The sequence below is a fragment of the Monodon monoceros genome, unplaced genomic scaffold (assembly GCF_005190385.1).
Source record: "Monodon monoceros isolate NGI ecotype Baffin Bay Population unplaced genomic scaffold, NGI_Narwhal_1 Super_Scaffold_20, whole genome shotgun sequence".
Lineage (NCBI taxonomy): Eukaryota > Metazoa > Chordata > Mammalia > Artiodactyla > Monodontidae > Monodon > Monodon monoceros.
In genome coordinates, this window is record NW_021703777.1 from 118,517,992 (window position 1) to 118,545,986 (window position 27,995).

A 27,995-nucleotide genomic window follows, 5' to 3' on the forward strand; every position below is an offset into this window, starting at 1 on the left:
ACACATCACAGAGGTTCAACCTATAAATAATCAGTATCACTAAAGTATGTGTATTATGACCCTAATTTTGTAAAGATAAAGCTATATATACAGATAAATTACCTTATATTTGTATGTGTAAATATCTACTTATATGTAATTGTATCATCATCAACAAAAAAACAGCACTTACCATGTACCAGGCACTGTTCCAAGTGCTCTATAAGTACTACTGTTAATCTTCCCAACAACTCTGGGAGGTAAGTAGTTACCCCACCATACAGATGGGATTCCAAGGCACTGAGAGTTCAGCTTCTTGCCCCACAGTCACACAGTAAGTGACAGAGCTAAGATCTGCACCCAAGCAGTTTGATTCCCAAACCTGCCTTCTCAACTGCCAGGTCATAGTGCCTCCCTGTTGTGTAAAGAAAAATGTTTCAGAGATTAAGCAACAGTCAATATCTGGAGAATGAAACTGTTGGGAATTTTTTTTCTATATTAACATGTTTATATCATTTAAATTTTTATAATAAAGTACTACTTCTGTAATTTAGAAAAAAAGTAGCTATAAATTGAAGAGGGAGTATAAACCACTAAGCAACATGAGACTACTCTCCCTAACTCACTCTTATTACCAGAAGTTTTGTAAGAAACCATGTTTTTGGAAGAAATCTACAGAACTCATGACACACTTCCTACAAGTCCAGTTTTTAGGGTTCTCCCTGATGCTCATTGATCTGTTAGCCAGTAAAGTTCTCTGATTGCAGGTAAATAATATCTACTTTGCTCCATGTGGCACTCTCTTAAAACAGAGTATGCCAGGATTCCTTGTCCCTCCAACTTACGGTTGTCCACCTAAATCACTGAGTTCTGGCTCCTACATAGATGTATATAGTTGGACCTTGCTGCTGCTCTTCTAATCACCGTGTCAGCTTCAAAAAACTAGCCTGGATAGTATGGTCCTCTCTGTAAGGATTACTGTTTTATGTCTTTCTCATTTCAGTTAGACAATACTGGAGAGAGGAACCAACATGGCAGAGTAGAAGGATTTGCTCTCACTCCCTCTTGCGAGAACACCAGAATCACAACTACCTGCTGGACAGTCATCGACAGGAAGATGCTGGAATTCACCAAAAAAGATACCCCACATCCAAAGACAAAGGAGAAGCCACAATGAGACGGTAGGAGGGGCGCAATCACAGCAAAATCAAATCCCATAACTGCTGGGTGGATGACTCACAAACTGGAGAACACATACCACAGAAGTCCAACCACTGGAGTGAAGGTTCTGAGCCCTACGTCAGGCTTCCCAACCTGGGGTTCCAGCAACGGGAGGAGGAATTCCTAGAGAATCAGACTTTGAAGCCTAGTGGGAATTGATTGCAAGACTTCGACAGGACTGGGGGAAACAGAGACTCCACTCTTGGAGGGCACACACAAAGTAGTGTGCACATCGGGAGCCAGGGGAAGGAGGAGTGACCCCAGGGGAGACTGAACCAGACCTACCTGCTACCGTTGGAGGGTCTCCTGCAGAGGCGGGGGGTGGCTGTGGCTCACCGTGGGGACAAGGACACTGGCAGCAGAAGTTCTGGGAAGTACTCCATGGTGTGAGCCCTCCTAGAGACTGTCATTAGCTCCACTAAAGAGCCCAGGTAGGCACCAGTGTTTGGTTGCCTCAGGCCAAACAACCAACAGCCCCACCCATCAACATTCAAGTGGATTAAAGTTTTACTGAGCTCTGTGCACCAGAGCAACACTCAGCTCTACCCAGCACCTCTCCCTCCCATCAGGAAACTTACACAAGCCTCATAGATAGACTCATCCACCAGAGGGCAGACAGCAGAAGCAAGAAGAACTGCAGCCTGTGGAATAAAAACCACATTCACAGAAAGATAGACAAGATGAAAAGGCAGAGGGCTATGTACCAGATGAAGGAACAAGAGAAAACCCCACAAAAACAAATAAATGAAGTGGAGATAGGCAAGCTTCCAGAAAAAGAATTCAGAATAATGATAGTGAAGATGATCAAGGAACTCGGAAAAAGAATGGAGGCAAAGATAGAGAAGATGCAAGAAATGTTGAACAAAGACCTAGAAGAATTAAAGAACAAATAAACAGAGATGAACAATACAATAACTGAAATGAAAACTACACTAGAAGGAATCAATAGCAGAATAACTGAGGCAGAAGGACGGATAAGTGACCTGGAAGACAGAATGGTGGAATTCACTGCTGCGGAACAGAATAAAGAAAAAAGAATGAAAAGAAATGAAGACAGCCTAAGAGACCACTGGGACAACATTAAACGCAACAACATTCGCATTATAGGGGTCCCAGAAGGAGGAGAGAGAGAGAGAGGAGCCGAGAAAATATTTGAAGAGATTATAGTTGAAAACTTCCCTAACATGGGAAAGGAAATAGCCACCCAAGACCAGGAAGCGCAGCGAGTCCCATACAGGATAAACCCAAGGAGAAACACGCAGAAACACATAGTAATCAAATAGGCAAAAATTAAAGACAAAGAAAAATTATTAAAAGCAGCAAGGAAAAAATGACAAATAACATACAAGGGAACTCCCATAAGGTTAACAGCTGATTTCTCAGCAGAAACTCTACAAGCCAGAAGGGGGTGGCATTATATGCTTAAAGTGATGAAACGGAAAAACCTACGACCAAGATTACTCTACCTGGCAAGGATCTCATTCAGTTTCAATGGAGAAATCAAAAGCTTTACAGACAAGCAAAAGCTAAGAGAATTCAGCACCACCAAACCAGCTCTACAACAAATGCTAAAGGAACTTCTCTAAGTGGGAAACACAAGAGAAGAAAAGGACCTACAAAAACAAACCCAAAACAATTAAGAAAATGGTCATAGGAACTTACATATCGATAATTACCTTAAACGTGAATGGATTAAATGCTCCAACCAAAAGACACAGGCTTGCTGAATGGATACAAAAACAAGACCCATCTATATGCTGTCTACAAGAGACCCACTTCAGACCTAGGGACACATACAGACTGAAAGTGAGGGGATGGAAAAAGATATTCCATGCAAGTGGAAATCAAAAGAAAGCTGGAGTAGATAAAATAGATCAGATAAAATAGACTTTAAAATAAAGAATGTTACAAGAGACAAGGAAGGCACTACATAGTGATCAAGGGATCAATCCAAGAAGAAGATATAACAATTATAAATATATATGAACCAAACCTAGGAGCACCTCAATACATAAGGCAACTGTTGACAGCTATAAAAGATGAAATCGACAGTAACACAAAAATAGTGGGAGATTTTAACACCTCACTTACACCAATGGACAGATCATCCAAAATGAAAATAAATAAGGAAACAGAAGCTTTAAATGACACAATAGACCAGATAGATTTAATTCATATTTATAGGACATTCCATCCAAAAACAGCAGATTACACTTTCTTCTCAAGTGCGCATGGAACATTCTCCAGGATAGATCACATCTTGGGTCACAAATCAAGCCTCAGTAAATTTAAGACAATTGAAATCATATCAAGCATCTTTTCTGACCACAACACTATGAGATTAGAAACGAATTACAGGGAAAAAAACATAAAAAACACAAACACATGGAGGCTAAACAATACGTTACTAAATAACCAAGAGATCACTGAAGAAATCAAAGAGGAAATAAAAAAAACCCAGAGACAAATGACAATGAAAACACAATGATCCAAAACCTATGGGACACAGCAAAAGCAGTTCTAAGAGGGAAGTTTATAGCAATACAAGCCTACCTCAAGAAACAAGAAATATCTCAAATGAACAATCTAACATTACACCTAAAGGAACTAGAGAAAGAAGAACAAACAGAACCCAGAGTTAGTAGAAGGAAAGAAATCATAAAGATCAGAGCAGAAATAAATGAAATAGAAACGAAAACAATAGCGAAGATCAATAAAACTAAAAGCTGGTTCTTTGAGAAGATAAACAAAATTGATAAACCATTAGCCAGACTCACCAAGAAAAAGAGGGTGAGGACTCAAATCAATAAAATTAGAAATGAAAAAGGAGAAGTTACAGCAGACACCGCAGAAATAAAAAGCATCCTAAGAGACTACTACAAGCAACACTATGCCAATAACATGGACAACCTGGAAAAAATGGACAAATCCTTAGAAAGGTATAACCTTCCAAGACTGAACCAGGAGGAAATAGAAAATATGAACAGACCAATCACAAGTAATGAAATTGAAACTGTGATTAAAAATCTTCCAACAAACAAAAGTCCAGGTCCAGATGGCTTCACAGGTGAATTCTATCAAACTTTTAGAGAAGAGCTAACACTCATCCTTCTCAAACTCTCCCAAAAAATTGCAGAGGAAGGAGCACTCCCAAACTCATTCTATGAGCCCACCATCACCCTGATACCAAAACCAGAGAAAGATACTACAAAAAAAGAAAATTACAGACCAATATCACTGATGAATATAGATGCAAAAATCCGCAACAAAATACTGGCAAACAGAATCCAACAACACATTAAAAGGATCATACACCATGATCAAGTGGAATTTATCCCAGGGATGCAATGGTTCTTCAATATACGCAAATCAATCAATGTGATATGCCATATTAACAAATTGAAGAATGAAAACCATATGTTCATCTCAATAGATGCAGAAAAAGCTTTTGACAAAATTCAACACCCATTTATGATAAAAGCTCTCCAGAAAGTGGGCATAGAAGGAACGTACCTCAACATAATAAAGGCCATATACAACAAACCCACAGCAAACATCATTCTCAATGGTGAAAAACTGAAAGCATTTCCTCTAAGATCAAGAATGAGACAAGGATGTCCACTCTCGCCACTATTATTCAACATAGTTTTGGAAGTCCTAGCCACAGCAATCAGAGAAGAAAAAGAAATAAGAAGAATACAAATTGGAAAAGAAGTAAAATGTTACTGTTTGCAGATGACATGATACTATACATAGAGAATCCTAAAAATGCCACCAGAGGGGCTTCCCTGGTGGCACAGTGGTTGGGAGTCCACCTGCCAATGCAGGGGACACGGGATCGTGCCCCGTTCCGGAAGGCTCCCGCGTGCCATGGAGTGGCTGGGCCCGTGGGCTGTGGCCGCTAAGCCTGCGCGTCTGGAGCCTGTACTCTGCAACAGGAGAGGCCACAGCAGTGAGAGGCCCAAGTAACACACACACACAAAAAAAAATGCCACCAGAAAACTACTAGAGCTAATCAATGAATTTGGTAAAGTTGCAGGATACAAAATTAATGCACAGAAATCTCTTGCATTCCTATACACTAATGATGAAAAATCTGAAAGAGAAATTAAGGAAACACTCCCATTTACCATTGCAACAAAAAGAATAAAATACCTAGGAATAAACCTACCTAGGGAGACAAAAGACCTGTATGCAGAAAACTATGACACTGATTAAAGAAATTAAAGATGATACCAACAGATGGAGAGATATACCATGTTCTTGGATTGGAAGAATCAATATTGTGAAAATGGCTATACTACCCAAAGCAATCTACAGATTCAATGCAATCCCTATCAAATTACCAATGGCATTTTTTATGGAACTAGAACAAATAATCTTAAAATTTGGATGGAGACACAAAAGACCCCGAATAGCCAAAGCAGTCTTGAGGGAAAAAAACGGAGCAGGAGGAATCAGGCTCCCTGACTTCAGACTGTACTACAAAGCTACAATAATCAAGACAATATGGTACTGGCACAAAAACAGAAACATAGATCAATGGAACAAGATAGAAAGCCCAGAGATAAACCCACACACCTGTGGTCAACTAATCTATGACAAAGGAGGCAAAGATATACAATGCAGAAAAGACAGCCTCTTCAATAAATGGTGCTGGGAAAGCTGGACAGCTACAGGTAGAAGAATGAAATTAGGACACTCCCTAACACTGTATACAAAAATAAACTCAAAATGGATTCGAGACCTAAATGTAAGACTGGACACTATAAAACTCTTAGAGGAAAACATAGGAAGGACACTCTTTGACATAAATCCCAGCAAGATCTTTTTTGACCCACCTCCTAGAGTAATGGAAATAAAAACAAAAATAAGCAAATGGGACCTAATGAAACTTCAAAGCTTTTGCACAGCAAAGAAAACCATAAACAAGACGAAAAGACAACCCTCAGAATGGGAGAAAATATTTGCAAACGAATCAATGGACAAAGGATTAATCTCCAAAATATATAAACAGCTCATGCAGCTCCATATTAAAGAAACAAACAACCCAATCCAAAAATGGGCAGAAGACCTAAATAGACATTTCTCCAAAGAAGACATACAGATGGCCAAGAAGTACATGAAAAGCTGCTCAACATCACTAATTATTAGAGAAATGCAAATCAAAACTACTATGAGGTGTCACCTCACACCAGTTAGAATGGGCATCATCAGGAAATCTACAAACAACAAATGCTGGAGAGGGTGTGGAGAAAAGGGAACCCTCTTGCACTGTTGGTGGGAATGTAAGTTGATACAGCCACTATGGAGAACAGTATGGAGATTCCTTAAAAATCTAAAAATAGAATTACCATATGATCCAGCAATCGCACTACTGGGCATATACCCTGAGAAAACCATAATTCAAAGAGACACATGCACCCCAATGTTCATTGTAGCATTATTTACAATAGCCAGGACATGGAAGCAACCTAAGTATCCAACGACAGATGAATCGATAAAGAAGATGTGGTACATATATACAATAGAATATTACTCAGCCACAAAAAGGAACGAAATTGAGTCATTTGTTGAGATGTGGATGGATCTAGAGACTGTCATACAGAGTGAAGTAAGTCAGAAAGAGAAAAACAAATATCGTATATTAATGCATGTATGTGGAACCTAGAAAAATGGTAGAGATGAGCCGGTTTGCAGGGCAGAAGTTGAGACACAGATGTAGAGAACAAACGTATGGACACCAAGAGGGGAAAGCTGCGGGGGTGGGGGGTGGGGATGGTGGTGTGCTGAATTGGGCGATTGGGATTCACATGTATACACTGATGTGTATAAAATTGATGACTAATAAGAACCTGCTGTATAAAAGACAAACAAAAACTAATACTAAACTTTCTTTGGGTTATTTGTATGGAAATATTTTAATATAAATGTTTCAGACATTACATGAAATTCCTAAAAATCTTATATGTTCTGGTATAATGTTATAAGTCATAATTCTAGTTATTACTTTAAAATGTATATCTCAGAAATAACTAAATTTCCTTGTCAATTGCATTATTATGAACTTTCATCACATCGTTAACCGTGGTCATTTTTAAGTCTCTTGTCATTACAGACAGTTCTGGGTGTACTCTGATGCTTTTGCAAAAATGTTCCTGTAAAAGGGTTTCATCTTCATCCTTTCATTTTCACCTGCATCATGGAAAAGACTCTGACAAGTACAGGTTTCTGGTAACTGACTATACTGCTGAACTGAATGAATAAGCGTTTTCAGAACTCTAATGGAAAACTGATGAATTCATAAAAATTCTAAGAAAAGATCAAGATGAAAAAATAATTACATGGGACTGAGTGAACTGATGAGAATGATTATAATTTTTGTGACTTTCTGTTTGAATAAAAAAAAATTTAAAAAAAACAGTACCAACATGTCTTGGTTCAGGCTGCTATAAAAGAATATATTTCTATTATTAACAGAAATTTATTTCTCACAGTTCTGAAGGCTGGGAAGGCCAAGATCAAAGTGCTGGCAGATTCAATGTCTGGTGAGAGCTTGCTTCCTGGTCCATAGACTGCCTATGTGTTCTCACTGTGTCCTCACCTGGCAGAAAGGGCAAGGTATGTACCTGGGGTCTCTTTTATAAGAGAGCTTTACCTTACCTCCATGACCTAATCACCTCCTAAAGGCCTCATGTCCTTATACTATCACATTGAGGCTTAGGATTTCAGTTTGTGCATTTTGGGAAGATCAAGCAATGTAGCAAATTTATGGAGGTGAGCCTTATGATAGCAATTGCGACACTTCTAATAGCCCCAAACTTTGGGGATGTTCCACGTTGAAAGCAATGCTGTAAACAGCCTTTCCACTGCTTATAATTTCTACACTATAATGCAACTTTTATTATACTTTAATACAATTCCTACAATATATACTATTATGTAAGAACTGATACGAACTGATCTATAATATACATTGTATATAAATGTTATATTTATATACAATGTATATTATAGATCAGTACGTATATAATAGTGTGTACTATTATATACACACATGCACACATGCATGCATGTGCACGTGTGCACACACGCGCGCACACACACACACACACACACACACACACTAGATGTTCATCACATTGATGAGGGACACAGATAATTGAGTCTATTTGAAATTTAAGCTTTGCACCATGGTGTTGTTTGAATAGCTATGTTCCCTTTATCTTAAGACTTCTAGTGCTGATGGCATTTTCTCTTTCATGGCAGTAGGATATGTTTAGTAAGACACTAAGGCTTATATATAACATTTAAAATTATTAAGAATAAGCAATTATAAAAATCTTAAGAGCATCTTTCCCTCTCAAGAATGTAGATGTCTGTCAAGAGCCTAGATCGCCTTAACAGTTAAGATTATTGTAGAATTAACAAATTCAACTTGTTCCTGGTCTCTGTCAGGTTTATTTAGATATAATAACTCCTATGTGTGGGCATACCGTGAAAAATAGATATGATGAGAAGTAGCTGTAATAAGTGTAGGTATAATAACAGCTTCTATGTATCTGTGTGGAGTGGGGATCCCAGCTTGAACTTAAAGTATGTCTACAGCTCTACTGACAATTCCCACCCTCTCCCGCCATTGAATTATCAGGAGTCCTTGGGGAGCTTGGCTTGAAGCAAATCCTGTCTCCCAAACATGCCCAGGCATGTTGGAACAATGTGTTGCCAAAAGATTAGAAATCACGAAATGCCATGGGACAGAAAATGAGGTCCCAGTTGGCCTAGTTTCCTTAGTATTTCAGCCTAATGAGTTAATCCTGTAATCCATCCTTTTAATTTATTCTTTTAATTCCAGAATCTTGTGTTTATTTAGTCATCTGACTACTAGGAATTACTTTTGAAGTATAATATTACAAGAAGACAAAGACCAGAAGAAAGTATTACATACAGGGTTTCCTGTTTATAGATTTCAAAATACTTTAGGAACCCCATTAAATGATTAATGGTGGAGAATGGAATATATCCAATGGATGCACTAGAAGTTTCTACACAAATGCATTGGATAGCTTGCTCCAATGTCTGACTCAGAGGGAAACATTCTAGTCACTCATGTACACAGAGAAGAAATCTGATGATAGACGGATGTAACTGTTGGGAATGAAGTGGCAGTGTTAGTACTTCTGTTTTCTTTTCTTTCTTTCTTTTTTTTAAATTAATTTTTATTGGAGCATAGTTGCTTTACAATGTTGTGTTAGTTTCTGCTGTACAGCAAAGTGAATCAGCTGTACGTATACATATATCCCCTCTTTTTTGGATTTCCTTCCCATTTAGGTCACCACAGAACATTGAGTGAGTTCCCTCTGCTATATAGTAGCTTCTCATTAGTTATCTTTTTTATACATAATAGTGTATACATGTTAATCCCAATATTTCATTAAAATGATTTCACCAAAAATATAATACTGGGATGCTGAATTTTTTAAATGACAGCATATTCTGCTATCAAAGTGTCCAATGACACCAGTCAGTTTCTCTTTCCTTATAACTTCAATTCTCTTCTGTTTTTCTGCCAGTTTTTGAAAATAAATATGCAAGAAAATCACCAAAATACACTGTCATCATTTTCATCTTTCTAACCTCCAACAAGTGCTGACTGCTCCCCTTTTGGACAGTAATTCTGATGTGTGGAGCAAAGGGATTTTCTGATTCTTTTTATAAAAAATATTTATTTATTTATTTGGTTGCGCTAGGTCTTTGTCGTGGCAGGCGGGCTCCTTTGTTGTGGCAAGTGGGCTCCTTAGTTGCGGCATGTGGGATCTAGTTCCCTGACCAGGAATCGAACCGAGGCCCCCTGCATTGGGGGCATGGAGTCTTAACCACTGTGCCACCAGGGAAGTCCCTCTGATTCTTCTTTTTTTTTTGGCTGCTTTGGGTCTTCATTGCTGTGCACGGGCTTTCTCTAGTTGCAGCGAGCGGGGGCTACTGTTTGTTGCAGTGCACGGGCTTCTCATTGCGGTGGCTTCTCTTGTTGCAGAACACGGGCTCTAGGCGCATGGGCTTCAGTAGTTGTGGCACATGGGCTCTAGAGCGCAGGCTCAGTAGTTGTGGCGCACGGGCTTAGTTGCCCCACGGCACATGGGATCTTCCTGGACCAGGGCTCGAACCCGTGTCCCCTGCATTGGCAGGCAGACTCTCAACCACTGTGCCACCAGGGAAGTCCCCTCTGATTCTTAATAGAAGTAACAATACTTGGAATTTTGGTGCTTTGGGGATTTTTTTTCTCAAAAGTACAAACTAATCTTTTGTACTCTTTCCAAGAATTACTATATGACAGTTTCCAATCTGATTATGACTGTTTATCAATGCACAGAAAATTCAAAGACAGTATACAGTACCAATTATCAGTAAAAAAAGAAAAGGAGAACTCTACAGTTTTCTTTTTTCCCCCACATCTATAACAAACGTGGCAAGAAGTTTCTTAAAGCATTTAAAGAAGAAAAAGGGCAAATTTTTATAAAAAAGGAAAGAAAAGAGAAAAAGAAAGAGGAGAAATGGGTGCCGTTCAAGCTCGGAAGATTCTTGAGTTTGATGAAGTTGTAATAGAAATAGTTTAAGGGAACATGGAATTTGAAAGGAATTTTGAATGTTGGAAAAGAAGTAGCAACATGAGGCTATTGTTGGAGCGTATACAAATGCTGATTCCTTCTTTTGGAGCAAATCAAAAGTCTTGCATTACCAGTCCCTTAAGTAACCTGCTCTATTCCAGCTTCAGTTTTGTGGTATATCTTTTCCCAAGATAAAAAAGCTGTCATCAAATGAACATTTTTTTAGATATACTATTTTCTGGCTATTTTTTTTCTTGTTGCCCAATTACAGGGGTAAACAAGTTATTTCTTCTGGGTTCCATGTCTGAAACTCTTTATAGTAGAGAGGATTGCTGTAAAGCTCAGAAAGACACTGTATATGAACATACGTTAAAATATACAAAGAATCATACAAATATAAGGCAACATCATTACCAAAATCACTTTGTGATATGTCCATTTTTTCTCCTTTTGTTTTTATTTTTCTCTCTTATGCTATCTTTATTTTATGAATAACCAAAACTGCTATATTAGAATTATAATATTATTCAGTTAGGTTGAAAATGGGAAACATTTTTGGATTTACTTTTCAGGAAAACTAACACAAATACTCTAAACTGCAAATTTTTACTTTAGATTGAGGGTGGTATGTTAAAAAAGATTAGAAAACACAATCAAAAGAAGTTATTTTCTAAAAAGTAGTTTTTCTTCTCTATTTTCAGTGATTAGCCAGCTGCTTTGGTAGTGGTCATTGTCATCAAAACTGCCATGGAAGCAAAATTCCATAGCCTGGTGTGCAGCCTTCAGAAAGCTCCTCTTATACTTCAAGGTAATTCAAGTTGTTACAGTAGTCATTTAGAGGAAAGAAGTCAATGGTCATAATAAATTATTTCTTTTCTTAGTATTTATAAACAGAGATCTCTGGGAAACAGACTGTGTGCAAAAGAAGGCAAAGAAAACAAGAACAAATTATCAGATGGCTACAGTCACAGGGAATATGGTCTGTGTTTGGCCTGTGTCCCGTTCCTAAGGGTTTCTGCTTAGAGCAGTACTGTAGCAAGCACACATTTTGTATATTAAACATGCAAGAAGGAAAAGCCAAAACCTGAAATGCTGTCCACTTCCAGTAATCTGCATGCTTTTTTTTTCTGGTTTATCAAGTAATGTTTTATATCAGGTGGGAGATCTGGCTTACTCCTTGGCTGCTTCCCCTGACGATTGCTTTAGTGTTTGCTATGGTATCATTACTTAATGTTTTATTATTTCCCCAAGTAAAAATAAGAAGGAAAGAAGTAAACCCATTCTTTAAAAAACATAACCCATTACAAAGGAAAAAAAAAGGATTTGGAGTTTGGCTACAGTTCATTCTCTAGAATGAATAATTATGCGGGGCTCTCAGGTCAATACTAACCAGAACAGAGACATGTGCATGAACCAGCCCTATTTCACTGTTAGTTACTGGTCTTTAGTTTATCTTCCCTCAGTCTTTGCTCATCTGGAGACCCACATGGAAGAGCCAACGCCAATAAAAGAATGTTCTACATTCTTCCCAATCTCCCTTCCTATACAGGCCCTTTTTTCCTAAAGCTTGGTCATTTTGCTCTCTTCACCTTTAGGACCCCATCAGAATCCACACGAAGACTGAATACTGGCAGAATATGCCTCCCCAAAGTATGCCATTGGGCATAAGGATTATTTCTAGCTGCAGGTGCTTGAAAAACAGCAGGTACAAGAAGGATGCTCTCACCTTCCCCCCACCCCCTTTTTTTTAAATTTATTTTTGGCTCTGTTGGGTCTTCATTGCTGTGTGCAGGCTTTCTCTAGTTGCAGCGAGCGGGGGCTACTCTTCGTTGTGGTGCACGGGCTTCTCATTGCGGTGGCTTCTCTTGTTGCGGAGCATGGGCTCTAGGCGTGCAGGCTTCAGTTGTTGTGATGCACGGGCTCAGCAGCTGTGGCTCGTGGGCTCAGCAGTTGTGGCTCGCGGGCTCTAGAGTGCAGGCTCAGTAGTTGCGGCACACGGGCTTAGTTGCTCCACAGCTTGTGGGATCTTCCCGGACCAGGGCTCGAACCTGTATCCCCTGCATTGGCAGGTGGATTCTTAACCACTGCACCACCAGGGAAGCCCCTCACTCCCCTTTTCTTCCCCAAAGCAGAAGATAAAACTCCCTTTTGAAAGATGCCCTCCTGGTACCAGGAGGAAAGGAACATTCTTACCACCAGAGACGGGGAGTGGAGGCCAAGAGCACTCTGTACAAACAGACCTTGTTAAAATAACTCTGATCTTCCTTTGCTCTCCCCATATATGTTAGTTACTTTTCCACAACTTTCTTTGTTCAACCTAGTATATAAACACTTAGGCCTGGCCTCTTCTTTGGGTCTTCATTTTCCCATGAAGGCTGCCATGTACATGTAAAAATAAAATTTGTATACTTTTCTCCTGTTAATTTGTTTTATGTCAGCTTAATTCCCTGGCCTAGCTGGAGATCACAAGAGAGTAGGGGGAAAGTTTTGCTCCCTTTCAAGGCCAAGTGTAGACATTATACAATGGCTCAGATTCTTTTGAACTAGTTTTTCATTATAGCTTGCTGTTCTTCTAATCCATCTGGAATGAGCATTCTTAAGATTGGAATTGGGGTAATCATAAAGCTCATCTTCTATATGATTCCACTTACTTTCTGGTTTCCGGCTTTTTACTTGACTGCCTGCCTTGGGTAGACATTAAAGAGGAAGGCACTTAAGCAGGAAATGAGATAAAGACTTACAAATGGCACACCTCAATAAAACGGAATGTGCACACATTTCCCATAGATGTAGATTTCGATAATCACAATTTCTATTAGTAAACCATGATGACCTGCTCGATATTTTTGTTATGCAGAAGTTTTTCCTCTTGAAAAATAACTGTTAATATTTGAATAAAAAGGAAAAATACATACCATCTATGTATTTTAAGCAAAAGACTTTATTTTGGGGGCAATTATTTTTAATAATATTAAAATTTTTCCAGAATACCAATGCTTTCTTACTCTTTTTAATTCTCATTTAAAGGATCAGCTTATCCTGAAATATGTTACAGAGGAGAAATGGAAAGATTCTTTGAAAAAGTAAGTATTGAATATGTTACATAAAACTCCTGCATATCTAGCCATCACTTGCTAGATGACTATTAAACTGAGTATGCAATCAGCTAAGCTAATAGGAAACACAGTTTGAAACTTTATTGATTTTCTACTGTATAGCACAGGGAACTCTACTCAATGCTCCGCGGTGACCTAACTGGGAAGGAAGTCTAAAAGGAGAGTGGCTATATGTATATGTATAGCTGATTCACTTTGCTGTACAGTAGAAACTAACTCAACATTGTAAAGCAACTATACTCCAACAAAAATAAATAAATAAATAAAATAAACTTTACTGATTTTGACTAAAAGCACAATTTGCCTTTCCTATACTTATGTTAAGAACCATATATAATAAGGCAAAAAAAATGCTTTAGATTATCTTTTAAAGTTGGACATTGAATTATAAAATTATAATACTTAATAAAAATAGAACACATAGAAACTTAGAGAAGAATTATACAGAATATGAACTAAGGTAAAAAAATATTAAATCAGTTTTGCCATAGTGACAAACAGAAATAGCAGTACAAGGCAGAATTGGCGTCACTGGCCAAATTGTATGCATCTTGAATTCATCTGTGGTGTGCAAGTTAATTCTGTTCTTCAAATATGTCTCTCTCTCTCTGTTTCTTTGTTTCTCTCTCCCAATGCACACACGCATGGACACACATTCACAAATACATACATTCAACTTCTTTGGTCCCAGTCTAACAGAGAACATTATTTCTTGATTCAATTATCTTCAAAAACATGTTTTCTGGGGCTTCCCTGGTGGCGCAGTGGTTGAGAGTCCGCCTGCCGATGCAGGGGACACGGGTTCGTGCCCCGGTCCGGGAAGATCCCACATGCCACGGAGCGGCTGGGCCCGTGAGCCATGGCCGCTGAGCCTGCGCGTCCGGAGCCTGTGCTCCACAACGGGAGAGGCCACAGCAGTGAGAGGCCCGCAAAAAAAAAAAAAAAAAAAAATGTTTTTTGAATGCCCTGTATGTAGTAGCATAGCGCAGTAGTAGCTATGTAGTGGCAAGTAAGACACTGGTCCTCTAGGTACTTAGTGGAAGAAATAAATTATGCACACAAACAGTTATAGTAGAAAACAGAGTCAAACACCATAAATGAGACATCTAATCGTTCAAGAGATGTCATTTTGCTTGGGGACAAGTCTTATGGAAAAAGACAAGTCTTTTGGAAAAAACAATGAAATTTAGTGTAGGCTATGCAGGTGGTGAGGGTTTTATAGAAATGATGGCAGAAAAGCTGAGGGGACTGATGGAAACCAGCAGCGTGAGCAATGACACAGAGGAGAGCCCAGTCTAGAGTGATTATGAGCAAGTCATTCTATTTAGCTGCAGTGTAAAAAGTGGCGAGTAGCTGGCAGGGCAGGGAGGGTGGAGAGAAGCTTGAGAAGGTAAGTAAAACCACCAGTAGGAAATTATCCTTTACTCAGAAGACAGTGAAGATTCCTAGGAGGTTCTGGAGAAAGAGCGTGGCATGCTCACGTAGCAGTTGAGAAAACATTATTTTTAAATGAGACTGTAGGTTAGACTGTAGGTACGGAGATCGATTAGCAGGTATATGCACTGCCCAGAAAAATGAAGGAAGCAGTGGAAATGGACAAGAGGACACCAAGCCGCAGATAGTTCAGAATCTTTAGGACCTGGTAATCAGAAGAACTTGGGAGCTAAAGGTGTTACTCCTGGTTACAGCCAGATAACAGAAGGTTAAATTGAATTAGCTTAGGCAAAAAGAGTTCACAAAATCCAAAGGGGGGCTGAAACCCAGCCCTGGGAGCACTTAGAGCCAACTAGAAGCAGGGACCCAAATGCCATCCTATCTCTCACCTACCATCCTTCCTGCAAGCTGTTGTCCACCAACTTTCCATCTTACAGAGGAGCTTTTTCCACGTGGCAGACGTGGTCACTAATACCTCCTGAGGTTTATGTCTTTCAAGTTCTACCACTGAGAGGAAATAACAAACAGACATTGCTTTCTTCTCAAATCCAAACATCCCAGGAAATAACTGCTTTTCATGGTAATTTACATGTATTATCTCACTTGATACTCATTAACAGTCCAATGAAGTAGGTACTTTATCATCAGAGAAACCCATGCCACCTATCTAGAGGATAGTAACGTACTGATTAAAATCCTGCCGTTTACTTCAGGGTCAAGCCATCAACCACCGTGTACTGCTGCTCTCCACAGGCATACTGTGGATCCACCCTTTAGCCAATCATCTGAGGCCAGAGAAGGTTGAACCCTGTAAGACTGTGGCCATGTAGCTAGGATGGGACAGTTCTTGAAGAAGCAGGGCTGGCAGACAGAAAAGCCTCTAGAAAGCCACTGAACAAAGACAAATCCAAAGTATCAAGCTAGGGTGCTGAAAGATAAATCATCAGGAAGTGATCATTTGCAAGAGAACATAATGAGTTTGACTTTGACTAGTTTGGTTTGTGCTGGCCGCTCACGTATGTAGATATAGCCACCAGGCAGGTGGGAATGAGATGGCTGTGTACCCAGGTAGAGACTAATTTTATAAATCTAGGAGTCACGCTCAAAGCAGGGGTAATTAAAGAAAAGGGAGTGGATGTTTGCTGAGGAAAAAAGTATAGAGAAGGTTCTAAAAATGAAAGAGAGAGTAGGAGTTCTTGGTGGAGGAACCGGGGAAGGAACTTGGGAAATACTTCTACGTTTGGAGGACAGAAAAAGGAAAAGTCAGTAATAATGGAAGCAGAGAAGAAGCCACCAGGAAAAGATGAAAAGGGTGAGAGAAGAGGGTCCAAAGACAAGAACACTGCAAGATGAAGTAATGACAGTATCATCTAGAGACAGAGAAGGAAGACCCAGAACAATCTAATTAGACAACAGTCACTGGCGTCCATTTGGCAGCAAAGCGTGGGAGGGAATGTTTAAACTAATCATGGTTTAAGGAGTGGAGAGGGGCAGTGGGTCATGAAGTGGGTCGCAGGTGTAATGAGTCTTTGACGAGGTTCAGTGATGAAGGAAAGAAGAGAAGTCGTATGGAAAACAGCGTTTTACGATATGGGAGCCCTGAGTCTGCTGTAGGTCCAGGGGGCAGAGCCGTTAGAAAAGGAGGACTCACACGTGGGCAGCCCTGAAGGAAGGAAGGCCTCGTAGCACCTCACCTACCCAGAACCTGGCGATCCGGCAACCTCTCCTATCCAGAATACAATCAAGAACCACGAGGCAAAAATGGTCTCAACAGCCTAAATCAATGTCATTATACTTTTTCAATCAAGTTCTTGGGTTTCACCTAAAAGAAAACTCTGATTCTTCTGCAAAACTGAATCAGTCTTACTCTCCTCTAGGTCAGAGATGGAGAAATGTTTCTCCTGGACTCTAGTCTGATAGTAGAAAACCACACCCACATATACTCATGATAAAAGGTTAAATCAAATTCCCATTTAATTAGCTAAGGATACAAAATCTCATAGGACATCAGGAAGCCACAGAGCAGGAACAGATGTAACATATTTCAGCATGGCTTTCCTTGACCCAGGGTCCCTGGGAGCAGAGGTGGGATAGGGGCAAGAAAATAAAACTGACACTGTCCAGACAGGGTGGGGTTTTCTACCTGGAAACATAATTCTGTCTAAAATCCTGTCCTTTTATGCTAAGTGTTCAATCACCGTTCTAGAACTTACACTAACACCATAGGTCATTCCGTTTAACGGAAGGCTTACAGATACCAGGTTTCCTGGTCCCTGAACCATTCTCAGCATCAGCAGGACACATCGGTGTACAGTCAGTGCCAGGTATCCCCAAATAATAGCTCTGCCTCTGGTTCTCCAGTACCCTAGAAGGATCATTTCCCCTCTGAGTCAGAGGTTTTCTGGTGCCTATGTCCCTTCTCCAGCCATCTCCATCCTGCTCTGTGCCCTGGGAGAGGGATCTGTATGGACTGCACCAAAGAGATCTATCTTGCCTTCTGTATTCCAGTTGGGGTCGGCCAATAGGAAACACTGGAAGGACACTGAAATAGAGGAGGGAGATGAGGTCAGAGATTTGTTCTCATAAACTCTCTTCACATCACCAAGTTTGAGGTGCCATTTATTTTTTGCAGGACCTGACTGCTACCACCATCCCATGACAGATAGGTTTCAGCTCCCATGCCAATTCTATCAATTGGTAGGCACTTCTGGGAGCGTCTTTTGTGAAGGATTCTAAGACCACCAGGCTTTTAGTGATTGGTGGGTCATGATTGGTTGGGGAAGAGTAGCTCTCATGCCAAGTGTTGCCAGCCCTTGTTTTGCATCTTAACAATCATCTGGTGTCCAGATTCTCAGAAGATGTAAAGCCAGAGAGACAGAGATTTGTTACAAGTGGTCAATCTGGGAAAAATACAAAGTGGCAGCTGACAGAGTAGCGGAAGAGGAGCCTGAAAGGAAAGCTTAAAAAGTAAACAAACAAAAAAGCTAAACACAATGAGATTTCTGCTGAAATCTAGCCTCAGCTTGCTGGGGAGCCCCGGAGTGTGAGCGGCACCACAAAGTCGATGCTCCTTATAACTGTTGAACCAGCCCAAACTAGCCCTATCCTGTTTCTAAAAAGGTACTGAGTTGTTTTCAGAGACAGCAGAACAAAACCCACAAGTCATGTGGCCAAAGCATGCCCAGAGGAGAAAATTTTGACCTAAAATAACACCTGGAACTAAAGTTCCTCCCCACAGAACCAAAGGACTGAGACATGACTGGAGCCTGAACGCTGGAACCCTTTCAGAAGCGAAGGGTGCTGAGACAAGGGGGACAGGTTTTTGTATCCCGTGTCAGTCAGTCACTGGTTCCCTGGTTGGGTGGGTGGAGGCAGGGGGTGTGCAGTAAACCTCCCAAGTAGTTTTGGGCAGTTTCCTGGGGAGGGCAATTCTCTGGAGAAGGGTGGATCCACAAGCTGCTATCAGCCAACACTCACAACAGCTGAGGGTGGTGTGCTGGTCAAATAAAGGGGGGAGGGGGGAGACCAACAGTGTCTAGTAGAGGGGGCTTCCAAGGTGTCTAGGCATCGGCCAGTGTCCTGGATACTTGTTCTCCTACCACTCTGTCATCCAGAGGTCTCCATTTATCAGCACTTACTGACACTGGTGGCGCACAGATATGCCATCCCATGTGATCTTTAGGTGGCCGTCATCAACTGAGATCTGATAACTCATCTGATCCCCAGGTGTAGTCAGTGCTGTAGTAGCCCCTGAGAGCCCTGCAGTCTCTCTCCTCTCTCTCTCTCTCTCTCTCTCTCTGTCTCTGTCTCTCTCTGTCTCTCTCTGTCTCTGTCTCTCTCTGTCTCTGTCTCTCTCTGTCTCTCTGTCTCTCTGTCTCTCCCTCCCTCTCTCCCTCCCTCTCTCCCTCCCTCTCTCTCCCTCCCTCTCTCTCTCTCTCTCTCTATCTCTTTCTCTCTCACACACACACACACACACACACACACACACACACACACACACACACACACACACACAACCCTGTCATCCCTCCCAGGGCCTAGAAGCACTGACTGCACGCTGCACCTTCCCGGGTGAACAAGGTGAGTAAGCCTGCACCAGGCTCTGTGTGGGTCTTATGAGGCTTCCGGCCATCCCAGAGCTCCATCTTAGGACAGGAGGCTCCCCATCTTGGCATTTTGAAAACTTGTCAGTAGTCTCTTCAGCTACCCTCCGAGGTTTCAACCCCTAAGGAAGTGGGACATATGCCTTCTCTGACCCACATGCCATCCATGTGTTCCGAGCCACTTTCCACCCTTCTTCTGGGGCAACACTTTTCTACTCTCTGGCCTGGTAGGTTCTTCAACTACTTTATTTACAAAGTAATTTTTCTGTTAAACTTCATTAGGGGATTTTTTTTATTGATACTGAAAACTAACCTTTTGTAACTGAAAAAACCTTTTCTCCCTCAAAAAGCCCTGATATATATATATTTTTCTTTCACAACTATTGTCTCAGCTCTGGGTTTCAAAAGTCTGTTCTTGAAACACAAAAGCTGAGCAATAATTTTTTCTTTGTTTTTACATTCCTGCCTTAATAATGCTGATCCTCCCTGAGGCAACGATGCCTCCGACTAAATAATAGAGCCTTTGAAACAAGGAGGGTTTCAGAAGAGAGGGCACAACCAGCCGAGATGGGACCGCAAGGCCAGAGGCACGGAAACGTGCAGCAGGCTTAGAGGCTCTGGAGGGATAAGAAGTTTTCTAAAAAGGAGGACTGTGCCAGAAAGGCAAATGAAAAGGAATGTGGAAAGAAATCAAGATGAGTTTTTAGAGGTTTCAGTTTCAGGCTTGGTAGGGAAATCCCTAGATCACTTCACCTCGCCTGGGGCTGCACCTCGAAGGGCATGTCCAGACTTGCAGGATCTGGACCCTGGAGAGGAGAATAAGATGGAAAAGAATAGGAAGAGAAACCACTTTAAATTTGTTCAAGATACTTAAAATAGGCAGCGATGAATATTTGGCCTCGGTCCAGATACACGAACAAACATCCCAAATGTCTACTACTAGAGAAGAATTTAAAAGACATAAGAATTTAGTCCAAAATATGTCTGAGAGCTAGATAAAAAGAGTCATATGGAAGGAGTAAAAGGAAACTGTTAGTTTTCTTCACTGTAGGAAACACAGATGAAGAGGGAATATTGTTCTGGTTTTAAAACTGGAATTAATGGTGTTAGGGCAGGCTGCCCCCAAATGTGCCAAAGTGGCATATTGATTATTTTGAATTACTTAAGAAACAGCCAATACAAGATGGACACTCTGACCCTCCTCTGTCTCCCTGAAAGCAGGAAATAAATCCCCCGTGTGAAAGGTACCCTCCCTGCACCAGGAGGTAGGGAGACATTCTTATCACCAGAGAGAGAGAAGTCAGTGCTCAGAAGGCTGTATAAACAACACTTGTTACTTTACTACCCTAAGCCCAAAGTTCTGTGTCTTGTCAGTTCTTCACAAATGTGTAGTTTCTTTGTCTAAAAAGTATAAAACTGCCTGCTCTGGTCATTTATTTAGTTTCCATATCTATGAGAACTCTGAACACACAAAATTTAATTTGATTTTCTCCTATTAGTCTGTGTTGGGTCAATCTAATTATTATACCAGCGAAAAGAACCCAGAGGATAGGGGAAAATTTTCCCTCTTCAACAGTGGCATGATTGAAAATGGGCCCAGTAATCTAAATAAAACGTACAACTATCCATTGTGTTCCAGAAACTTACCAGAGTAAACTAAGGTTTGGGCACATAATTCCTCTTGGTTTCAGATATTTGGGTCAAAGAAGCATCTGTAAACTTTTTTAAAGTATTTTTGTCTGTTTATAAATAACTGACAGAGTTTGTTTTTCACTTTTTGGTTTTAATTGATAATTTATTATCAATCATCTCTGAATTGGTTTATAGTTGATAATCACATTAACATTTACTGAGAACTTATTATATGCACTTTACCTATAATAACTCATTTAATTATCACAAAAACCCTGTGAGATGGATTCCCATTTTATAACTGAGGAAAAGTTAATTAAGCAAATACTATGTACCAGGCACAAAGTGCTTTGTATGTAGTATCTCATTTAACCCTTAAATAAAAATATAACTATTGTTACCAAACCAAACTTGGGTCCGCTTGCCTGCCACGCAGCAAAACCAATCTAATGATACCAGGTTGTGATGAAGGAAAGTACAGCATTTATTTGCAGGGCACCAAACAAGGGAAATGGGCAGCTCACACTCAAAAGACCCGAACTCCCTATTGGCTTTCAGGCAAGGGTTTTTAAAGGCAACATGTGGATGAGATTTACGGCTCCTGGGCTTTCTTCTGATTGGTTGGTGGTGACGTGACAAGGTGATGTTTCAGGAATCTTAATCATCAACCTTCTGGTTCCAACCGGTCTGGGATCTAGTGCTTGTGCTCAGAATGTAGTCACCATTCTTCACCTGGACAGAGGTCTTTGTTTCTACAAAACAACTCAAAGATATGCATCAGATTGTTATGTGTATCTCTTGAGAAACTAGGACTCTGTTTCATTGCTGAACTATTGTTTCTTGACTGCTTTTCCTTTGTTTCTGAATTCCCTCACTTTCCTAATTAGTAACTACTTGAGTCTGCTCTTTGAACTGAGGGAAGGTCTAGAAGACTAAAGCCTTCTTTTACAAACAAGAAAACATGGAGCACAAGGGTTTTTGTACCCGGGAGGGCCCTGCAGAGTCCTGCTTGGTTTCAATCCCCTCTTTTCTTTGATACCCCTCAATCCTGAGGGGAACAGGGATGGGGCAAAAAAGGGAATAAAGTTTTAGATAGAGAGGTTTGTCATAAACTCAGCAGGGAAACTCGATTTTAGGGGGACTTAGTTTCACTATGAGAGTCTATTATTTTCCCCATTTTATAGATGAGGAAATTGAAATTCAGATAGATGAATTTGTTTTAAGGTGATACAACTAGTAAGTGATGCAGGAAGGATTTTAACCCAAGCCTACCTATTAACCCAAATGTAATGTTAGAAAGCTAGAAATAATCTATGTTTAATAGGTAGAAATAATCTATATGTTCAGTAATAAGTAATTAGTTAAATAAGTTAATGGTACATCCATATAATTAAATATTATGCAGGCATTAAAAACAATGCTGAACATATACCATATTGACATATAAAACAAACTTTTCAGCTGAAAAAAGTAGATAATGTAATATGCACCTGTGATTTCATTTTAAAATATATAAAAATAAAAACATGCATACTTTCTTAGAAAGGAATGATGGAAGTTAAATGAAAATGCAGGGACCCTTGTGAAGGGTAACAAAATATGCCACCCCAAAATATGCCTCTTTGGCACAGGGATTATTACCTTAAACTGATTATTTTTGAGAGCCTGCAGACACAGCAGAAGCTCTAAAACAGAGGAGTTACCCTTTTGTAAGGGATATTTACATTTATAAAGGAAACCTCTGTGCCTCTCAGTACCAGGAATCCCAGGTTGACTAAATCACAAGAGAATCTTACTAATAATAGAGAAGGCACAGACGTCAATCTGCATAACAAATTTTACCCTTGTTTACCTGGCTTTTCCTGGTAACTTCCTGTAACTGGTCTCTCGCTGTCTTTAGCAGAAGATGGAATTTAAGGTAGTGTCTTGGGCCATCTGGAGAGTTACTCATTTTCCCTGGGTATCTTCCACATATACATGAAGTATACATGTTAATAAATTTCTGTTTGTTTTTTTCTCTTGTTAACCTGTTTTTTTATTAACAAGGGGGCCTCAACCAAGAACTCAAAAGGGTAGAGGGAACGTTTTTTTTCCCTCCCCTACACTTGTTCAACAATTGCCAAGAATTTCAGGATGGTGACAGCAGGGCATTGAACCAAGTACAGGAGCCTTCTGAGTGCAGGGCTCTGTGTGACTGCACAGGTCACATGCCCATGCAGCTGGCCCAGTTATAAGTACTCTTTACTTTCTTCTTTTTGCTTGTGAAAGGAATCAGAACATACCACCCCAAAATATGCTACTTTGGCATAAGGATTATTTTGAGCTGAAGGCAATTGAGAAGGGGTGATACAGGAAGAACTCTTTGCCTCCCCCTTTCTGCCTAAAACCGGGGCATAAATTTCCCTTCGTAAAGGTGATATAAATTTCCATTTGTAAATGTGCTTTCCTCTCCAAGAAGAGGAGAAATATAGCTCTTATCTGCCTAACTAAACAAGCTTTGTCTCCCATATATTTCCTAGTCATCTTTCCACAGTTTACTACCCACAGAGGCCCCAAACCCCTTTTCCTTTGCTCACTTCTCCACAATTTATTACCCTTTGTTAAAAACGATACAGACATGAGTCCACTGGTTTAACGGATTCTTTGGGTTTTCACTTTTATCTTGAAGCCCCTGTGCATGTGAAAATATTAACACCTACAAAGAAACACACAGTTTTTCTCCTATTAATCTGTCTTTTCTCAGTTTAATTGTAGGCTCCCAGATACAAAACCTGAGAGGGTAGAAGAAAATGTTTTTCCTTTCCTACACTTATCAGTATTACATTGCTTGTATGACCTGCTTTGGTAATAAGAAAAAGAAAATAAAGTAATAAAAGAAAGGGCATCAAATATGGTGATGGGAGTTTTGGAATATATACATATAAATATAGGTATACATATACATACATATATATGTATAGATAGATAATTTTTTTTTCTAAATGCCTGCCTTCATTCCTTCCTTCTTTCCTTCATTCTTTCTTGCTTAAATAATTTGGTACTAAAGCCAGTAGGTGAAATTGAGCAAAAGTAAGTATCCACATTGGAGAGTGGGTGCTAGTGGCCCAGTGCAAGGAGGTGGTTCCTAAGAGGGATGAGAAAGGCCTCTGCATGGAGTGGGGTTGTAGCAATGGCGTGGCATGTGCGCCCATGCAAGATAGGGACAGCATCCATACATGTGGGTGATTGCAGAACGAGGTGAGTGGATGCCCACTCAGGGGGCAGTGGGGATGAGAAGAGACTGATTACCTTGGGGGTTGATCCAACAAACAAATATATTGGGGTTATGGGGTCCAGGCTTCTCCCTCTTAGAAAAAGGATTTACAAATATGGAAAGGGAGGAAACTGGAATAAACCCTGCGGTATGTAAAATCAGAATTGGATATATCAGTCATTTTGTGTTTTCGATAGTATATGTATATAGGGGTGTGTGTGTGTGTGTGTGTGTGTGTGTGTGTGTGTGTGTGTGTGTAGATATATATGCCCTAGCTCTTTCCATTGAGAGAGCCTAAGGGCAATGCCATTGCAAAAACATTGAGAATACCTACTGTTCAGATCTGTTACTAAATACCATTCTCTGCAAAAAAATAACAAAAGAAAAACAGACAAACAAAACAAAAAAAAGCCCAAAGCTCTTTGAAGATATACTTGATTCCAGTGTGTGTGCCAGAAAGTACAGAAGTGTTCAAAGAATGATGAGAATATGTCAAAAGAACTGAAAGCCAGCCTAAAGGGGCTAGGCAAATGCGGGACAATTTGAGGGTCAGTAAACAACGATAGAAACAGATATTGCCTACTGAATAAATTAAGCAACCGTGAGTTCATACTAATATACAAAAATGAATGAATGAATGAGAAGAAAAAGCTTTTCCTTACAGTATACAACACTGTATATATATAATGCTCACTAATAAATGTGGAAGGAATGATGGATTTAGGAAATCACCATTTGGCATCATAGTTGAAAATCTTACAAGGCTTCTAGACAAAGAACAAAACTTTCAAAGGCAATTGATAATGGAAAGATAACTAGACTAGTAATAGACTTCTTATCTGTAACCTTGGTTGAATCAGACAATTTGCATTTATATTTACAGACCACTGGCAATATCCCTCTATCAAGGGAAGTTCTCATTCCCATGTGAGAGCAAAGTAAAGAAGTTTTGGAGTGTTGCAAAGGCTCCGAAAATATCCTACCTGTGTACCTTTCTGAGAAAATTTTCTAACCAAATGAAAATCAAATCTCATGATAGGGAAGATGAAAAGTTCAGGAAACATTGATGAACAATGAATTTCATAATATTTACAATTATATCTAAATGGAATATGACAGTTAACTGGAGATTAAACTCTGGTAAGAATTTTGAAACAGGAGATTCTGTGAGGAAAAACTTGATGACTGTCTGGGTTTGAAATCCTATAATTATCTCATACAAGCTCAAGATTTGGGCTTCCCTGGTGGCACAGTGGTTGAGAATCCGCCTGCCGACGCAGGGGACACAGGTTCGTGCCCCGGTCCGGGAAGATCCCACATGCCATGGAGAGGCTGGACCCGTGAGCCTGCGCGTCCGGAGCCTGTGCTCCGCAACAGGAGAGGCCACAACAGTGAGAGACCCACATACCGCAAACAATAGGGAAGGTATGGGCAGTCAAATGTTCTAAAGGTTTCATTTCAGTGGAAGAAGTGGAGAAGCATTAAGCTAATAATAGAGTGTGGTAGGAAGGCAAAGTTGTTACTTATTTTTTGATCCATCAATAGAAAGATGTAATTATTACAGTTGGGAAGACAACTATAAGTAAAATTGAAAAAATATACGTCTGGTAGGGAATGAGCAAGTTGGAGGACATTATTTAATTTTCACATATCCATAGAAATATAAAAATAACTGCTAAAGCCAGGAAAGTTATGAGTAGCAGAATGGAAATCCAATTTATGAGTGGAGGAGAAAAAGATAAAAAGAAACCTTATCAATCTAATAAGAGTGAGGAAAAGAGAGAAAAGAAAGTATACAAATGTACAATAAAGTGGAAGAAATAAAATTAAGTATATACATTTTCACTACCATTGTGAAATTCTCCTATCAAAAGGCAAAAACTCTCAGACTGAGTTTGAAAATCAAATTGGATTATATTCTGTATCAGGCAGGGCCTCAGTAAGATGACACATTGGAAACAGGATAATTTGAGAAAGGCCTCCTCTGGAAGGTGTGCATGGGGAGTGGAAGTACAAGGCATAGTGCGATACTGGGTGAACACCAGCAGGGCTGTTCCCACTCCGAGGCCCAAAAGGACAAAGGGAGGGTAGGATTCCCAGAACCTGGAAAGAAAGAATCATGTAGAGTAGGACACCCAGAGAGGAGCAGTGACTCTTAGTTGAAGGTCATAGAGGAAGGAGTCAAGAATTAACTTCAGTCTCCCTCCCTTGATTTAGCCAGAGAGCAAGGGAAGAAGTTGGTGTGGTCCCTACAAGTCAGCCCTTTTGCAGGGACCAGAAGGGTGAATGGTGGGTCCAGAGGAGCAAGCAGACAAGATACTTGCCACACGTACTGTTGACAAGCTCTACACCAAAATTAAAGCAGCAAGGAAAACTTCGAAGAAAGGAAAGGTACGTAATAGTAATAGGATGTTAATAGGATTTTCCTATTATCCAGAAGTTGTGAGATTTATGCTAGACCCAACGCTGGGGAGCAGATGGAGACAAATGTTCTCCCATAAGAGAACTATCTGGAAGTCAAGCTGCCAGAATATCCCTGCAGGACTTACTAATGGGCACAGCAGCCAGTACCCTCCTCTCCCTAGTCTACGTAAAGAAAGATTTGGGGATGGGGAAAAGTGATGTTTAGGCCTTAAGGAAAACAATATTCCTGGAGAGAAGCACTTGAGGAGGTGCACAGAGATTGTAAATGAGGTGACTTGTGTCCAGTTCCTTGGCTAGATGCTTGCTGAGTTGCAGAACACACAGGTCTGGTCAGGTGATGCCACCAAAGTAATGCATACAGAGAGTTCTTGGGAGAGCAATGTGATCTCCTGAAGTATGGGGCATACCAGAACATGGACACTGTATCTACTTCTGGCCTGGAGAACCTTGAAGATGGCCACTGAATGACCCATGCCATCAGGGCTTGAAAGAACAGTGGTGAAGTGTAACCAGGAAGAAGATGAGGCAACCGTCCTCCCATCCCAAGTCCAACTTGATGTGACATGATATTACGGAGGATCTTATACTTTTTCCATAGTAGATAGAATACCAGCCACTATATCATTGGATAGTTATACCACATTTTAAATGACTTCTCTACAATCTACATGGACAAACAATTCATACAAAGGCTACTGGTAAATTAGGTACATGAAGTGCTTAACCAAAGCAGTATTTGTAACAATGGTAAAATACCATCTAAATGGCCCAAAATAGTGGATGGTGAAATGAATTATACACATATCAACTAGATGAAATTTAATTCTTAAAATAAGAATTCTTTAAATTGGGTAGCAAGATAAGAAATTATACTGTTAAGCAAGGAGAGTAGCATAAAAAAAATATTCCTAGTCTATGATTGGAACAGTGTAAAAAAGGGCATACACCAGTGAGCAAATACAAAAAGCAAGCACAAATAAAACAAGAACTGATGTCTTAGGCTAGTGGAATGTGGATGAAGTCTTCTTTGCAGTCATCACTTCTGTTGTCATACAGTTGCTTAAGCAATAAATGAAATCAAAGGCTCAAAACAGAGAAACAAATGGGTGGAAGCAGAAGAAGCAACAATTAGACAACCCTTGAGGAATTTTGCTTTAGACGGAAGCAGAAAATGGGGTGGTACCTGGAAAGGTCTGGGCCATGGGAAGGGAGGGACTTTTATGAAGTT

The 27,995-nt window shown here is 40.1% G+C and overlaps 1 protein-coding gene and 1 long non-coding RNA gene across 2 annotated transcripts in view; both read left to right on the plus strand.

The window, feature by feature from the left end:
- BBS12 (Bardet-Biedl syndrome 12) overlaps window positions 1-1,119 on the plus strand; it is a 72,791-nt gene extending 71,672 nt beyond the window's left edge. Inside the window, exon 2 of the transcript XR_003795614.1 lies at window positions 983-1,119. The gene's annotated coding sequence lies outside the window, so the exon portion shown is untranslated. The remainder of the gene's footprint in view (window positions 1-982) is intronic.
- A 6,498-nt stretch (window positions 1,120-7,617) lies between these two features.
- Window positions 7,618-17,464, plus strand: LOC114903232. The gene is made up of 5 exons (XR_003795663.1): window positions 7,618-7,821; window positions 11,507-11,613; window positions 12,401-12,510; window positions 13,833-13,888; window positions 14,613-17,464. It is a non-coding gene; the product is annotated as an uncharacterized LOC114903232 (long non-coding RNA).
- Window positions 17,465-27,995: the final 10,531 nt, after the last annotated feature.